Genomic DNA, 13682 nt, shown 5'->3' with positions numbered 1-13682 from the left:
TACAGTAAGATACCACTTCACACCAACTAAAATGATTATAACCAAAATAACAGATAATAAGAAATCTTGATGAAGATGTGGAGAAATTGGTTGGAATTCCTTGTGCACTGCTGGTGGAAATCTAAAATGGTGCACCCTCTTCAGAAAACAGTTTGGCAGTTCCTCAAACAATTAAACATACAATTTCCATATGAGCCAACAATTCCAAGTATATGCTTTCCAAGTATATACTCATATGTATATACTCAGGAGAAATAAAAAGATATCTCCACACAAAAAGTTGAACACATATTTTCACAAGAGCATTATTCACATAACCACAAAATAGAAACAACCCAAATGTTCATCAACTGATGAGTAGATAAATAAAATGCGACATGCCCATACAAAGGAATATTATTGAAGCATAAAAAGGAATGAAATGCTGATACATGTAAAAGCATGGATGAATCTTGAAAATATTATGCTACAAGAAAAGAATCAGATAAAAGATATAAAATTTGCTCTTCCTCACCCCAGCAAATGCCACACCACAGCCTTGAACTAGGTCTGGGAAAAACACAGCAGAGAAAGGATGCAACCTTCAGCTGCTTTGGGGCAGAACTGCAGACACTGGCAGGGGGAACACATAGGTTTGCTATGACCACAGAGGCCTCACTTGCTTCAACAGTCACCTCCTTTGAAGCAGGGCACACACTCAAGGGCAACAATGCCTGATAGAACCCAAACCTCAGGGCTTATAGTCCAACAATTAGGAGAAGACCCCATCCCCACTAGGGCAGTGACAGCAGCAGGGCAGAGGAAGCTCTGCCCACACATCCAGCACAGGCTCTGGACACCACAGTACAAATCATATCCCCTGTCAAGGGGATAGCAACTGGCACACTCAGAAAAAAGACATGGCTGGTATGCAGAAAAAAGGAGAACTTTCACCAAAAATGTTGCACTCACAGAAGTCTAGACAGGGATGCTACCACATTAAAACACTGCTTCAAGACCACAGTAGAGAAATTCATGTAAAATGAAAAAACAAAGGAAATACTTCCAATCAAAGGAACGAGAGGAGTCCCCTGAAAGAATAATGAAACAGACCTCACTACTGTACTAGACCCAGAGTTCAAAAAGGAGATAATAGAAATGATGAAGGGATTAAGAAAGATTATTGAAAGAAAAGCAGATCATAGTAAAAAGGAAATAGAAACTATGAACTAATCAAAATTGGACAATTCAATTGCTGAGACAAAAACCAACCAAGAAACAATGAAGAGCAGACTAAACAACAGAATAGCAGGCTAAATAATAATAACAAAGGAAAAATGACTAAGTGAGCTGGAAGACAGATCAGAACAGCAGACAGAAAGACAAGTGAAAAACAAAGGAAATAAACATAATACACGTTGTTGTTCTTCAATCATTCAGTTGTGTCTGACTCTGCAACTCCATGGGCTGCAGCACACCAGGATTCCCTGTCCTTCACCATCTCACAGAGCTTGCTGAAATTCATGTCCATTAAGTCAGTGATGCCATCCACCCATCTCGTCCTCTGTCATCCCCATCTCCTCCTGCCTTCAGCCTTTCCCAGCTTCAGGGTCTTTTCAGTGAGTCAGCTCTTCACATCAGGTGGCCAAAATATTAAAGCTACAGCTTAGGCCTCAGTCCTTCCAATGAATATTCAGGACTGATTTCCTTTAGGATTGACTAATTTGATCTCCTTGCTGTCCAAGGGACTCACAAGAGTCTTCTCCAGCACCACAGTTTGAAAGCATCAATTCTTTGTCATTCAGTCTTCTTTATGGTCCAACTCTCACATCTATATGTTACTACTGGAAAAATCATAGCTTTGACTATACAGACATTTGTCGACAAAGTGATGTCTCTGATTTTTAATACACTGTTTAGGGTTGTCATAGCTTTTCTTCCAAGGAGCAAGCATCTTTTCATTTCATGGCTGGGGTCACCATCTGCAGTGATTTTGGAGCCCAAGAAAATAAGTCTGTCACTGCACTGCTTCCATTGTTTCCCCATTTATTTTGCCCCATGAAGTGATGGGACTGAATTCCATGATCTCAGTGTTTTGAATGTTGCATCCTCAATCGCTCAATCATGTCTCTTTGTGACCCCCTAGACAATAGCCCACCAGGCTCCTCTGTCCATGGAATTTTCCAGAGAAGAATACCGAAATGGGTTGCCATTTCTTCTTTCAATGGATCTTCCTGACCCATGGATTGAACCCACATCTGCTCTGTCTCCTGCATTGGCAGGCAGATTCTTTACTACTGTGCCACCTGGGAAGCACAATTGAATGTTAAGTTTAAGCCATTTTTTCACGTTTTTCTTTCACCTTCATCAAGAGGCTCTTTAGCTCCTCTTCACTTTCTGTCTTAAGAGTGGCATCATCTGCATATCATAGATTATTGATATTTCTCCTGGGAATCTTGATTCCAGCTTGTGCTTCATCCAGCCCAGCATTTTGCATGATGTACTCTACATATAGGAGAAGGCAATGGCACCCCACTCCAGTACTCTTGCCTGGAAAATCCCATGGATGGAGGAGCCTGGTAGGCTGCAGTCCATGGGGTCGCTAGGAGTCGGACACGACTGAGCAACTTCACTTTCACTTTTCACTTTCATGCATTGGAGAAGGAAATGGCAAGCCACTCCAGTGTTCTTGCCTGGAGACTCCCAGGGATGGGGGAACCTGGTGGGCTGCTGTCTCTGGGGTCACACAGAGTCGGACATGACTGAAGCAACTTAGCAGCAGCAGCAGCACTCTGCATATAAGTCAAATAAGTATGGTGACAATATACAGCCTAACGTACTGCTTTCCAAATTTTGAACCAGTCTGTTATTCCATGTATGATTCTAACTGTTGCTTCTTGATCTGCATACAGGTTTCTCAGGAGGCAGGTAAAGTGGTCTGATATTCCCATCTCTTTTAGAATTTTCCACAATTTGTTGTGATCCACACAGTCAAAGGCTTTAGTGTAGTCAATGAAGCAGAAGTAGATGTTTCTCTGGAATTCAGTAGCTTTTTCTATGATTCAACAGATGTTGGTAATTTGATCTCTGGTTCCTCTGCCTTTTCTAAACCCAGCTTTAAGATCTGGAAGTTCTCGGTTCACATACTGTTGAAGCCTAGCTTGAAGGATTTTGAGCATTATCTTATAGCATGTGCTGCTGCTGCTAAGTCATTTCAGTCGTGTCTGACTCTGTGTGACCCCATAGACAGCAGCCCACCAGGCTCCCCCATCCCTGGGATTCTCTAGGCAAGAATACTGGAGTGGGTTGCCATTTCCTTCTCCAATGCATGGAAGTGAAAAGTCAAAGTGAAGTCATTCAGTCGTGTCCAGCTCTTAGTGACCCCATGTGAGATGAGTACAATTGTGCAGTAGTTTGAACATTCTTTGGTATTGCCCTTCTTTGGAATAGGAATGAAAACTGATCTTTTCCAGTCCTGTGCCTACTGCTGAGTTTTCCAAATTTGCTGACACATTGAGTGTAGCACTTTAACAGCATCATCCTTTAGGATTTGAAATAGATGAGCTAGAATTCCATCACCTCCACTAGCTTACTTCATAGTGATGCTTTGCACCCCAGGATGTCTGGCTCTAGGTGAGTGATCATATCATCATGGTTATCTGGGTCATTAAGAGCTTTTTAATATAGTTCTTCTGCGTATTCTTGCCACCTCTTCTTAATATCTTCTGCTTCTGTTAGGTCCATACTGTTTCTCTCCTTTAGTGTGCCCATCTCTACATGAAACATTCCCTTGATATCTCTAATTTTCTTGAAGAGATCTCTAGTCTTTCCCATTCTATTGTTTTCCTCTTTTTTTTTTTTTGCATTGTTCAACTAGGAAGTCTTTCTTATCTCTCTTTGCTCTTCTTTGGAATTCTTCATTCAAATGAAGATATCTTTCCTTTTATCCTTTGCCTTTCTCTGCTCTTCTTTTCTCAACTATTTGTAAGGCCTCCTCAGACAACCATTTTGCCATTTTGCATTTCTTTTTCTTGGGAATGATCTTGATCACTGCCTCCTGTGCAATATCATGAACCTTTGTCCATAGTTCATCAAGCACTCTGTCTGTCAGATCTAATCCCTTGAATCTATTTGTCACTTCCACTGTATAATCCTAAGGGATATGATATAGGTCATGCCTGAATGGTCTAGTGGTTTTCCCTACTTTCTTCAATTTAAGTCTGAATTTGGCAATAAGGAGTTCACGATCTGAGCCATAGTCAGCTCCCAGTCTTGTTTTTGCTGACTGTATAGAGCTTCTCCATCTTTGGCTGCAAAGAATATAATCAGTCTGATTTCACTATTGACCATCAGGTGATGTCCATGTGTAGAGTCTTCTCTTGTATTGTTGAAAGAGAGTGTTTGCTATGATCAGTACGTTCTTTTGGCAAAACTCTACTAGCCTTTTCCCTGCAGGTCTTTATAGAACCATTTAACTTCAACTTCTTCAGCATTACTGGTTGTAGCATAGACTTGGATTACTGTGATATTGAATGGTTTGCCTTGGAAACAGACAGAGATCATTCTGTCATTTTAGACATTGCACCCAAGTACTGCATTTTGGACTCTTTTGTTGACTATGAGGGCTACTCCATTTCTTCCAAGAGATTCTTGCCCACAGTAGTAGATATCATGGTCATCTGAGTTAAATTTTCCCATTCCAGTCCATTATAGTTCACTTATTCCTAAAATGTCAATGTTCACTCTTGCCATCTCCTGTTTGACTACTTCTAATTTATCTTGATTCATGGACCTAACATTCCAGGTTCTTATGTAATACTGTTCTTTACAGCATCAGACCATACTTCCATCACCAGTCACATCAACAACTGGGTGTTATTTTTGCTTTGGCTCTGTCCCTTCATTGTTTCTGGAGTAATTTCTCTGCTCTTCTCCAGTAGCATATTGGGCACCTACTGACCTGGAAGTTCATCTTTCAGTGTCGTATCCCCTGGACACTCACAGGCAAGTCTGGTTCAGTCTCTTGTGTGGTCACTGCTCGTTTCTCCTGGTGCGCACAAACTTTTGTTTGTGCCCTCCAAGAGTCTGTTTCACCAGTCCTGTGTAAGTTCTGTAATCAAATCCCCCTGGCCGCCAAAGTCAATTCCCTGGGGGTTCTCAGTCTCTTTGTCAGATACCTAGGTTGGGAAATCTGTTCTGGGTCCTAGAACTTTCTTAGCAGTGCAAGAATTTATTTGGTATAATTGTTCTACAGTTTGTGGGTCATCTGCTAGGTGGCTCTATAGTGGGATTAATGGTAACCTCCTCCAAGAGGGCTTATGCCACTTGTTGTGTGACCCAGATCCGCTGCACCCAGAGTCCCTTCCCCTGTGGAAGGCCACTGCTGACCTGTATCTCTGCAGGAAACACTCAAACACTCAAAGGATTCTCTGGCTCAGTCTGTGTGGTCTCTGGGTCCTGGTGCACACAAAGTTTTATTTGAGCCCTCTAAGCATTACTGGTAGGTGTAGGGTTTGATTTTAAATGCAATTTTTCCCCTCCTACCATCTTTCTGGGGCTTCTCCTTTGCCCTTGGATGTGGGAGTGTCCTTTTATGGTGGGATCCAACATTCTCCTGTCAATGTTTGTTCAGCAGCAAGTTGTACTTTTGGAGATCTTGCAGGAGATGAGCACACGTCCTTCTACTCTGTGATCTTGTGCAGCCCCTTAAAAGGATCATACACCATAGTCAAGTTGGACTCATTCCAGGGTCACAAAGCCAGTTCAACATAAGTAAATCAATCAATGTGATACACCACAGTGATGAAAAGAAATATGAGAACCACAAAATTGTCTCAATAGATGCAAAAAAAAAATCATCTGATATAGAGTGAAGTAAGCCAGAAAGAAAAACACCAATACAGTATACTAATGCATATATATGGAATTTAGAAAGATGGTAACAATAACCCTGTATACAAGATAGCAAAAGAGACACTGATGTATAGAACAGTCTTTTGGACTCTGTGGGAGAGGGAGAGGATGGGATGATTTGGGAGAATGGCATTGAAATACATATAATATCATATATGAAATGAGTCGCCAGTCCAGGTTCAATGCACGATACTGGATGCTTGGGGCTGGTGCACTGGGATGACCCAGAGGGATGGTATGGGGAGGGAGGAGGGAGGAGGGTTCAGGATGGGGAACACATATATACCTGTGGCAGATTCATTTCTATGTTTGGCAAAACCAATACAATATTTAAAAATAAAATAAAATAAAAAAAGAAAGAAAAAAAGTCATCTGATATAATTCAACATCCATTGATAGTAAAAATAACTCTTCACCAAAGGGGATATAGAGAGAACATAGTAAAAGCCTTTTATAACAAACCCACAGCCAACATACTACTCAATGGTGAAAAGCTGAAGTCTTCTCATTATATTCAGGAACATGGCAAGGATACCCATTCTCACCACTTCTCTTCTACATAGTATTGGAGGCCCTAGCCACAGCAATCAAACAAGAAAAGAAATACGTGGTATCCAAATGGAAAGGGAATAGGTAAAACTGTCCTAATTTGAAGATGACAAAATACTCTATGTAGAGAATCCTAAATTCTTCATACAAAAACTATTTTTTTTTAATTTTTTATTCCTTTATTTCTCATGTGTTCCCCATCCTGAACCCTCCTCCCTCCTCCCTCCCCATACCATCCCTCTGGGTCGTCCCAGTGCACCAGCCCCAAGCATCCAGCATCGTGCATTGAACCTGGACTGGCATCTCGTTTCATACATGATATTTCACATGTTTCAATGCCATTCTCCCAAATCTTCCCACCCTTTCCCTCTCCCACAGAGTCCATAAGCCTGTTCTATATAAATGCATCCAGAAAGGTAGCAGGATACAAGGTTAATATATAGAAATCTGTTGCATTTCTTTACACTAACTATGAAATATCAGAAAAGGTAACAAGCAAACAAACAAAAAACACTATTTAAAATCACACACAAAAATACTTAGGAATAAACTTAACCAAGGAGGTAATACACTGCAAATTATAAAACATTGATAAAGGAAATTGAAGATGATTCAAAGAAATGAAAAGCTATACCATGCTCTTCAATCGGAAGAATGAATATCATTATGTGGTCATACTACACAGAGCAGTGTACAGATTTAATGCAATCCCTATGAAAATACTCATGACATTTTCCACAGAACTAGAACAAATAATCCTAAAATTTATATGGAACCACAAAAGACCCAAAACTGTCAAACAATCCTCAGGAAAAAGAGCAAAGCAGGAGGGATAACTCTCCCAGACTTCAAACTATACTGAAAAGCCACTGTAATTAAAACAGTGTAGTTTTGGCACAAAAATAGATGTATAGACCAATGAAAGAGAGCAGAGAGCCCTGAGAACATTAAACCTACACACCTACAGCCAATTAATCTAAAACAAAGGGAACGAGAATATACTATGAAAAATTCTCTAGCAAATGATATTGAGAAAGCTGGACAGCTATATGTAAACCAATGATATAAGAACACTGTCTCATACCATACACAACTCAAAATGATTTAAAGACCTAAATATAAGACTTGACACCATGAAACTCTCAGAAGAGAGAACAGTCAAAACTTTCTCAGACATAAATTATAGCAATATTTTTCTTCAACCTGTCTCCCAGGCAAAAGAAATAAAGGCAAAAATATACAAATTGAATCTAATCAAACTTAAAAGATTTTTCTACAAATAACAGATGCTGAAGGAGGTGTGGAAAAAAGGGAACCCTGTTTGTGGGAATGTAAATTGATTTGGCCACCATATATATATATATATATATATATATATATATATATATAGTCCCTTGGGCACGTCAGAGGTGGCCTAGTGGTAAAGAACCCACCTGCCAATGCAGGAGATGTAAGAGATCCTGGTTTGATTCCTGAGTCAGGAAGATCCCCTGGAGAAGGGCATGGCAACCCACTCCAGTATTCTTACCTGGAGAATCCCATGGACAGAGGAACCTGATGGGCTATAGTCCATAACATCACAGAGTCAGACATGACTGAAGAGACTTAGTACACATGCATACAATGTCGCTTGGACAGCAAGGAGATCAAACCAGTCAATCCTAAAGGAAATCAACCCTGAATATTCATTGGAAGGACTGATGCTAAAGCTGAAGTGCCAATACTTTGGCCACCATTAATGCAAAGAGCCAACTGATTGGAAAAGACCCTGATGCTTGGAAAGATTGAAGGCAAAAGGAGAAGAGGGTGGCAGAGAATGAGATGGTAAATAGCATCACCAACTCAATGGACGTGAATCTGAGCAAACTCCAGGAGATAGTAAAGGACAGGGAAGCCTAGCATGCTAGAGTCCATGGGGTTGCAAAGAGTCAGGTACCACTTAATGACTAAGCAACAACAACAAAGCCACTATGGAAAATAGTATGGAAGTTCCTTAAAAAACTAAAAACAGAGTTTCTATATGATACAGCAATCCCACTCCCAGACAAAACTCTTAAATGGAAAAGATACATGCACCTGTATGTTCATAGCAGCAGCATTTACAATAGCTGAGACATGGAAACAACTGAAATGTCATGGACAGATAAATGGATAAAAAAATGTGAGTATATATATATGTATGTATGTGTATATATATATATATATATATATATATATATATATATATATAATGGAATATTAAAGTAGCAAATGGCAACCCACTCCAATATTCTTGCCTGGAAATTTCCATGGACAGAGGAGCCTGGCAGGTTACAGTCCATGGGGTCACACATGACTGAGTGTGTGTGCGTGCACACACACACACACGCACGGAATATTACTCAGATATAAAAAAGAATGAAATAATACCTTTTGCAGCAATATGAATGAACCTAGAGATTATCATGCTAAGTGAAGTAAGTCAGAAAGAGAAAGACAAATACCATATGGTATCACTTATATGTGGAATCTAAAATATGACCAAATTAACACATCTACTAAACAGAAATAGACTCTCAGATGTAGAGAACAAACTTGTGGTTGCCAAGGTGGAGGGGAGATGTGGGAGGAATGGATTGGAAGGCTGGGATTAGTATATTCAAATTATTATTTATAGGATGGAAAACAATCAGGTCCTACAGTATAGCACGGGGAACTATATTCAATATCCTGTGATAATGGAAAAGAATATGAAAAAAGAATATGGAAAGAATGTTGAGAGATATATATATAACTGAATCACTTTGCTATACAGCAGAAATCAACAGAACATTGTAAATTAACTATACTTAAGAAAAATTTTTAATATAAATAAAACTTTTGCATAGCATAAGAAACCATCAACTCAACAAAAAGACAACCTAAGGACAAGGAGAAAATATTTGCAAAACATGCAACCAAAAAAGAGTTAATACCCAAAATATACAGACAGCTCATACAAACCAATATCAAAACACAAACAACCCAATTAAAAAATGGGCAGAAGACTTAAATAGAAGTTTCTCCAAAGAAAACATACAGATGGTCAATAGGCATATGAAAGGATGCTCAACATCTCCAAAGATTAAAGAAATGCAAATCAAAACCACAATGAATGATTACTTCATGCTGGTCAGATGGCTATCATCAAAAAGTCAACAAATAACAAATGCTTGAAAGGATGTAGAGAAAAGGAAATCCCCCTATGCTGTTGATGGGAATGTAAACTGGTACAACCACTATGGAAAACAATATGGAGGTTCCTTAAAAAATGAAAAATAGAGCTACCATATGATCCAGCAATCCAACTCCTGGGCATATATCCAGAAAAGTTGAAAACCCTAATTTAGAATGACACATATATCCCAGAATTCATAGCATTATCATTTACAGTATCCATGACATGGAGTACATCATGCAAAATGCTGGGCTGGATGAATCATAAGCTGGAATCAAGATTACTGGGAGAAATATCAATAGCTTCAGATATGCAAATGGTACTCTAATAGCAGAAAGTGAAGAGGAACTAAAGAGCCACTTGATGAGGGCAAAAGAGGAGAATGAAAAGGCTGGTTTAAAACTTAACATCCAAAAAACTAAGATCATGTCATCTGGTCCCACCACTTAATGGCAAATAGGAAGGGGAAAAGTGGAAGCAGTGAAAAATTTTATTTTCCTGGTGTCGGGACCAGTCCAACAACGAACCAACCTGAGGGATCAGTACCACAGAGGAATAAAGAAAAAGAAGACTCAGAAATAAAGTGGGAATCAGGGGCCTGATGCCATTCGCAGGCAAAAGCCCAGATCCTAATCCTTGCAATACTTTGGCCACCTGATGCAAAGAGCTGACTCATTGGAAAAGACCCTGATGCTGGGAAAGATTGAGGGCAGGAGGAGAAGGGGACAACAGAGGATGAGATGGTTGGATGGCGTCACCAACTCAATGGACATGGGTTTGGGTGGACTCTGGGAGTTGGTGATGGACAGAGAGGCCTGGCGTGCTGTGGTTCATGGGGTGGCAAAGAGTCGAACACGACTGAGCAACTGAACTGAACTGAACTAATCCTTGCATGCCTTTTATTGTTAACTTCTACTTCCTTGTTCGTGCTCTAGAGATATCTGTTCTTTACAATCTCAGATTGGGGGTAAAGATATAGAATGCACAGTCCTCAGTGTCAAACCTTCAGGCCTTTCATGACTTTGTTTAGCCCTTCAGCTAGTGACGCCCTTTCTCAGCAACTCCCTCAAGGCTCTGGTTACAGGAACAGTCACTAATGGTTTTCCATCAGTTGCATCAGTACTTCAATATCTTGTTTTCAAGATGTCTTTCCAAGATGTACTTTTTACTGCTCCCAGCCCTTCGCCTGGGGGAGATGAGAAAGTCATTCTTATTTTTCAAAAAAGCCCTGTTAATTATAGTACAGGCCTGTGCATAGCATATTCCCTACATCGGGACTCTAAAATCATTGTGGACAGTGACTGCAGCCATGAAATTAAAAGGTGCTTGCTCCTTGGAAGGAAAACTATGAAAACCTAGACAGCATATTAAAAAGCAGAAGCATCACTTTGCCATCAAAGGTCCATATGTGTATAATCAAAGCTATGGTTTTTCTAGTAGTCATGTATGGATGTGAGTGTTGGACCATAAAGAAGGCTGAGCACCAAAGAACTGATGCTTTCAAACTATGGTGCTGGAGAACTCTTTTTTTTTAATATTTATTTTTAATTGATGATTGGTTTACAATATTGGTTTGATTTCTGTCATACATCAACACGAATTAACCATAGGTATACATATGTCCCCTCCCTCTTGAATCTCCCTCCCACCTCCCACCCATTCCCACCCTTCTAGATCATTACAGAGCCCCAGTCTGAGTTCCCTGAGTCATACAGCAAATTCCCATTGGCTGTCTATTTACATGTGTTAGTGTATATGCATCCATGCTACTCTCTCCATTTATCTCACCCTCTCGCTCTTCTCTCCTACCCTTGTCTATAAGTCTCTTCTCTATGTCTGCATCTCCATTGCTTCTCTGTGAACAGATTTCATCAGTATCACCCTTCTAGATTCCATATATATGTGTTAATATAAGATATTTGTTTTTCTCTTTCTGACTTACTTCACTCAGTATAATAGGCTCTAGGTTCGTCTACCTCATTAGAACTGACTAAAATACATTCCTTTTTATGGCAGAATAGTATTCTATAGTATATATGCACCACAGCTTCTTTATCCATTCATCTGTCGATGGACATCTAGGTTGCTTCCATGTCTTGGCTTTTGTAAACAGTGCTGCAGTGAACACTGGAGTACATGTGTCTTTTTCAGTTTTTATTTCTTCAGGGTGTGAGCCTAGAACTGGTATTTCTAGAGCATATGGTGGTTTTATTCCTAGTTTTTTAAGGAATCTCCATACTGATTTTCATGGCTGATACTACCTTCTTGGCTGTATCAATTTACATTCCCACCAGCAGTGTAGGAGGGTTCCCTTTTTGGAGAAGACTCAAGAGTCCCTTGGACAGCAAGGAGATCAAACCAGTCAATTCTAAAGGAAATCAACCCTGAATATTCATTGGAAGGACTGATGCTGAAGCTGAAGCTCCAATACTTTGGCCACCTGATGTGAAGAGCTGACTCATTAGAAAATACCCTGATGCTGGGAAAGATTGAGAGCAAGAGAAGAAGGGGACAACAAAGGATGAGGCGGTTGGATGGCATAACTGACTCAATGGAGATGAATCTGAGCAAATTCTGGGAGAAATGAAGGACAGGGGAGCCTGGTGTGTCCATGGGGTCACAGTGTCAGACATGACTTACCAACAGAACAACAGCAACGAAGACACAGGAACAATCCAAGTGCCCATCAACAAATGATTGGCCCATTAACAGATAACTGACTTAAGATGACTGGCTTAAGAAATAAATGTTGAAAACAAACAAATGGGGAGGAGCCAAGATGGCGAAGGAGTAGGACGGGGAGAACACTTTCTCCCCCACAAATTCATCAAAAGAGCATTTAAACGTCGAGTAAAATCCACAAAACAACTTCTGAATGCCAGCAGAGGACATCAGGCACCCAGAAAAGCAACCCAACTCTTCGAAAGGAGGTAGGAAAAAATATTAAAGACAAAAAAAAAGAGACAAAAGAGGGAGGGACGGAGTTCCGTCCCGGGAAGGGAATCTTAAAAAGAGAGAAGTTTCCAAACACCAGGAAACCTTCTCACTGCCGAATCTGTGCCGAGCTTTGGAAGCACAGAGGGTAACATAACAGGGAGAAAAAATAAATAAACAATTAAAACTCGCAGATTGTGAGCCCTACGGTAACTCCCCCAGCAGAGAAGCAGCGCAGACACCTGCATCCGCCATTAGCAAGCGGGGGCTGGGCAGGGAGGCGCGGCGCGGGCTGCATCACTGAGAGTAAGAATCTGGCCTGAATACCCTGAGCGCTATCTGAGCGAAATAATTTGGGCTAGCAAACCAGACTGTGGGATATCTACCACGCGAAAAGCCAGCCCTAACGTAAGACCGCCAGGCCCGCGCACGGAACAAAGGACTGAACAGAGATAGCCGGCTGCAGACCTTCCCCCTCCGGTGACAGGCAGCCAGAGCCGGAAGGGGGCAATCGCAGCCCCAGAGAGACATTATCTATAAAACTGTAAGCAGGCTTCTTTGCTAACTAAAACTTCTTGGGGGTCTGGACAGTCAACATCTGCCTGAGAAGGTGCACCGGTTTTACACCCAGATAACCGAGTGGCGGGTAGGCGATAAGTCGCAGCATTGGCGCTCGCCAAACACCTCATCACCTGAGCTGCTCGGACCTGGGAAGAGCAGAAAACGCAGGCCCAACTGAGTCTGCGCCTCTGAGGACTACCCGAGTGCCTGAACCTGAGCGGCTTGGACCTGGGAGGTGCATGCAACCCAGGGCTGACCTTGGATTGTTCCCGGCGGAACAACCTAGAGCCCGAGCAGTGTGGGCAGGGTGGCTACATTCGCCGTGAGCGGGGGCAGACCCAGGGTGGCTGAGGCACTGCGAGCCCACGCCAGTGTTGTTTGCAGCATCCCTCCCTCCCTCCCCACAGCGCGACTGAACAAGTAAGCCTAAAAAAAAAAAAAAGTGTCCTCCACCGTCCCCTTTGTGTCAGGGCGGAAACCAGATACTGAAGAGACTAGCAAACAGAAGAAGATATAACAGAGGGAAACGCCTTGGAAGCTACAGGCAATA

The sequence above is a fragment of the Bos taurus genome, chromosome 5 (genome assembly GCF_002263795.3).
Source record: "Bos taurus isolate L1 Dominette 01449 registration number 42190680 breed Hereford chromosome 5, ARS-UCD2.0, whole genome shotgun sequence".
Classification (NCBI taxonomy): domain Eukaryota; kingdom Metazoa; phylum Chordata; class Mammalia; order Artiodactyla; family Bovidae; genus Bos; species Bos taurus.
This window is presented reverse-complemented; position numbering follows the sequence as displayed.